The sequence below is a fragment of the Euprymna scolopes genome, chromosome 7, assembly GCF_053919585.1.
Source record: "Euprymna scolopes isolate OS-2025 chromosome 7, ASM5391958v1, whole genome shotgun sequence".
NCBI lineage: Eukaryota > Metazoa > Mollusca > Cephalopoda > Sepiida > Sepiolidae > Euprymna > Euprymna scolopes.
The window spans coordinates 84,493,854-84,498,853 of record NC_136488.1 but is presented as its reverse complement, the minus strand read 5'-3'; the positions used below and the strand labels follow the sequence as shown (position 1 = coordinate 84,498,853).

At 37.0% G+C, this 5,000-nt stretch overlaps 1 protein-coding gene across 4 annotated transcripts in view; it reads left to right on the top strand.

Moving 5' to 3' along the window:
- The window catches only part of LOC145279819 (uncharacterized), an 843,773-nt gene that overhangs the window by 573,853 nt on the left and 264,920 nt on the right, over nucleotides 1-5,000 (top strand). The window lies entirely within an intron of this gene.

Below are 5,000 nucleotides of genomic sequence, written 5' to 3'. Positions count from 1 at the left end.
GTATATATCAGTCAATATCTTATGTTTTTAGATAGTGATGTGGTTCTTGATTGATTAACTGTGTCTAACTGTATCGGATATATACTCAAGAGTAAAAACAATGATAAGAATATTCTCTTGTGACTGCCCTAGTTATTGCTATCAGAAGAACATGTTACCCCCGTAAATTAAATAAGGGGTTCCGTTCGAAATTCCGTGTAGATTCCCGAGTTCGACAGAAAAGATTCCCGCGTTCGCCAGAAAGATTCGCCTGAAAAAAGTTTTCAGTGTCAACCTCCAGAAGAGTGTAACTTTACAACTGAAATTTACCAAGTAAATTATTCACTACGCCGTTGGTCTTTGTGGTCATTTCGAGTATTAATTTTAGGAGCCTCAAACCCATTTTGTTTCTAGATGTACAATCTTACTACTTATCATGAAACATCACAATTTATTGCTGCATATTATTACTAGATTTAAGTATTTGAAGATTACATGGACGGAAATGTTTGGAAAATAACGCTTGAGGTTAGAACAGTAGTCCAAAGAATTTAAAGAATAGGGAAAAAGAATTGACAAAAACAATCTCTTCAGTATTCAATTTGTTTTAATACACATCCGTAATATGCTTGTTAGTGGTGTCAATAATATACCTTTAAATTCAGAACTAAAACTTTTGGAGCATGTGACGTCATTTTTAGAATATTTGTCACGTGATACCAACAAAAACATCAGAAATAATAGTGTGTTTCAATAAGTATTATATGTAATTATTTCCACAAAAATATCAAAGTTTTATTGTTTTGCTTTGGGTTTCTTGTTTTGCTTTGGTTTGTTTTTTGTTTTGTTTTCTTCATCAAGACTTAGACGTTGCCAAGTGACGTGATAATGGATATGGTTTTTTTTTCTCGGATGATAGGGAGATGTGCTGGAATGCCGGAGCCATCTCTCGAAGCTCGTTCCTATAAGTGGCTATCATTCTTCCAATTTCTCATATGAATCGTGAAGTATGTCTCTAGAACCCAAGCCTTATTTTGAAAACAAATGATAAATAACTCTTGTCTTAGAATTGACTTACACGGAAGAAAGACGAGATTAACGTTCTGTTAGTTAATTTATTACCTATCTTCTTAATTGAAATGGGTGACATGCGAACAAAGATTTTCGAGTAACATTTCACCCTTAGTGATTATTAAAGTTTTCTTCCTACATTATTGACCAACTGACCCGCGCAACGTCCCATGACAGATTTGCATTATTCGGTTTCTATCGACAGACTCGTATGATTGGCGGTCTCTGTCGCATGCCTCCCATAGATAGATCCATTCTGAAACTTTTGTTTTCTCTCAACTCGATTAAACGTGACGTCACTAGTTTATTTTTCTCTCGTTTTTCCCCGTTTTATCTGCTTTGTGTTTTAACCTTACATGCCACTCATCTTTGATTCACTTCCGTGAATAATTCTATTTTACAAATTTCGACCTGTACTTAGTTTGCCGACGTAAAACTTTTTACTAGTTGATTCATTATCTATTAACATGGGGATCTTAATGTGTAACACGTTAAAAAATTATGGATATTGATAGTAAGATGGATAATCACGTTAACATACTAGTTCTCGCCAGATCAACAAAGTTAAGCAACAATGAGCCTGGCCAGTACCAAATGGGTGTCCATTTGAGAATACTATGCGCTGTATAGGGTGGTGGGACAGCACTACTGTCAACGGGAAAAGTAAGGTGCAACCATTTCTTCCGCTAGTCCGTAGAAGATCCTTGCCCAAGGTTGAGAACCCACTTCAGCGCACCCACCCCCGATCAAGATAACGTGAGAGTATGGAAAGCAGGTGATTGATGTAAAACGGAACCAACCAGGAATAATTATCTTCATGGTTTCGTATTTCGTTGTGCTGAGCAGAATATTCCTCTGAGTACAATGGTCAAGACAATCTAACAGTATGGACACTACTCGGACAAAAAGAAACTGCAACATACTGTCTGTACAACTGCAAAGAAAATTATGGCAATACATTAATCACTTTCGAGAAACAGCGTGAACGGTGTTCTGAATGGTGAGTAACAATGAATTCATGAATGTTTGGAGGGAGGAAGATAGCTATAGCTATCAATGCCTGTTCCACTTGAATGAATGAAGTAAGGTAGCTCCTAGAGTAAATAGGATATTTGGATGACCGCAATGAGCCTAGCTAAGAATAGACAGATGATAATGATCGATCCACACACACACACACACACCCACACACACACACACGTGCATTTCCCACTTTGAGATTTGTCCTTGTGCATATTTTGTTCAAATGTATTTTATACTTTTGCAAATAATTTAAAAATAATTTACAGTTGGTATAGACTAGTTTATATCGGTTCCTTGAGCCGTGTTGGCACAATGCTTGAGTAAGTCAGTCTCCACCATAATCTAGCTTCTACTATTTTACAGCTAGCACAAAGGAAAGTATTTATGAAATTTCCTGGGAAAATACGCTATTTGAGTGTGCTTGAATTTTTATATTTGAATGAGAGAATAAGAAACTAATGTATTATTGTATTTGCGAAAAATGAAAAATTATATATTAATTGGCAAGAATTGAAAAAATATATATTAATTGGCAAGAATTGATTCACGTTAAATTATAACATACCGCGGATGCTCGGAGGTAAATTGTGTTGAATAGCAGGTGTACATCTCGGAGACATATAACGGACAATTCGGCGTTTATATAACGGCGTATACGACGACAATGATAACGATGACAATTACTTGTTGAAGTCATTATTTGTAATAGAAGGGATATAGATGTGAGAGTGGACTGTTCTTTTTAACACAGAGAAGAGATACATTATTTATGGTACGGACAGACTATTAAAGAGGGGGATAGACAGTTAATACTTTTGAAGGGTTTTACACAACGTTCTATTACAAAGATAAATCACAATGAATCACGGTTGAAATGATGACGAACGAAGACTTGATGATATTTATTCTTCCAGCTGGGTGAGATGATCAGGGATTCGATTGTCTTGCAGAATTACATTGCCTTGCCTCTCTTTCTGGCTTGCTTCCAAAAAAGCTCAGCTAACTCAACTCTCCTCTCTCACGAGTCTCCTAGTTGTGACTCCTAGCTGTGTCTCTGAACTCTGACTGATTTTGAACCCTCCTAACTGAATATATTGAATCTATCTTTCTTAGTGACGTCAAAACGTGCTCAGACATGTGAATATTTTTTCACGTGGGTCTTACATATTACATATGCCTCCAACACGCCTTTTGGCAACACAAAGAAAATTCCTAAATTGATTTCCATTGTCCTAACTCTGACCTCTAGTTGTATCGTTATTCTAACATAATAGACACTGTTCCACATTCCTAGGATTGCATCAAAATTGCAATATGTATTCTTTTCAACTCTTGAATACTGGGGTCGATTCCATCCTTTTCCTTATAATAAATATTATTTTCAATTCTATTTACGTCGTTTCTCTAATTACTGGGAGCTGTCCCTTTCCATATACAACAAATGCACGAGAAGCGACTATAAAAAAGAGAAAGACGAAGATCTCGTGAGAGACAGGATAATGCTCGAGATCTCGACCAATCCAACGATCATTCACTGTGAAGGGTCCCAGGGGCTGGTTTCTCTACTCTAATAACTTCCTTTCTCGAACTGCTAGTTTTGGCATTTCCTCCCTAATTTTTCTTTCTCTGACTGTACAAACATGAAGAAATTTAAATGTAATGTGGATAAATATCTCGCTACAACAGTCTTTACTTAGGATACCCATATAAATATGTTCCCTAATTAACAGTAGTCCCATAAATCTTAGTTGCAATGTGTATTGTTTGGGGTGAACTGGAAAAAAAAAACGAAAATATGTTATCTATTAAAACTCCATTACATCTATTTTATCATATGAGTTCAGTGTAGTAACAAACCCAGCAGGAAACGGTCGCGTCACTTGTTGTCTTATGAAGTACTGTGCAGAAATGTGGTAGTTGTGTCTATGAGGAATTATTTTAGTTAGTATTCTGACTATCTCCTCATCAGAAAATTCGTCGGGCAGCTACGATGCGGCAAGATCTAGGCAACTTAATGAGAACGTTGCCGGATAATTATGGCTGTCAGAGTAGCGACTATGAAAAAAAACACCGATCGAGGATTTTCGCTACTTCTTATATAAAAGTTGCAATGATCAACTGTTCTCTGCCAAGGTCAATTGACAACAGCCTTGCGGAAGCCAAAAACTCCGCAACAAATTAAAATACACGGTCGCGTTGTGAATGATTTGTTTCTTCTGGTGGCTATCCTACTGTCCGCGCGTCATGAAGACCAACTTTACTCAAAATGTAATGGTCTTTTATCCGTGGTTTCAGCGATATTTTCGAAATATAACTCCGACTCAAATCGAGTAGTTATATTGAGTTGAAATGAAACTGCGGCACTAAATCAAGGCGGCTTCTTTCGAAGGAGGAAGTTTCATGAGAGTATGAAATTCACAAGCGGCTCCAATATATTCCCATTAGGAACAATGACGACGTTAGATTTTTTAAGCTCTTGCAGAGTGTGTCGACGTCATCTTACATACAGCGCCTTGTATTCCCAAATTGATCACCCATCTGGTACTGATTGTTGATTAATTCGGTGATCTAACATTGAAGACCCGACGTTGTCCGGAATTGAATGATGATCAACGAAGAACACTCCCATATATTTATTGTTATCGAAATCGGTGAAATCACCAATTTTTCAATCAAACCGATTGGTTGCTTGCTCTAATTGGGAACTATTTTAATATCGGTTAGCTTTCCTGGCCGATTGATGTAATATTGACACATTCTATGCACCATGAATATAGGTCGCTTTATTCCCGGGATTGTCTCATTGTGTTCTCGTGATTGCCCGGGCCTTCTCCGTAACATATAATGGCTTGAATGAAAGGTTAAATGCAAAAGTCAAATATCATGGTTCAATTGTGCTCTAAACAGAAAAATTCATTTCGAACGCG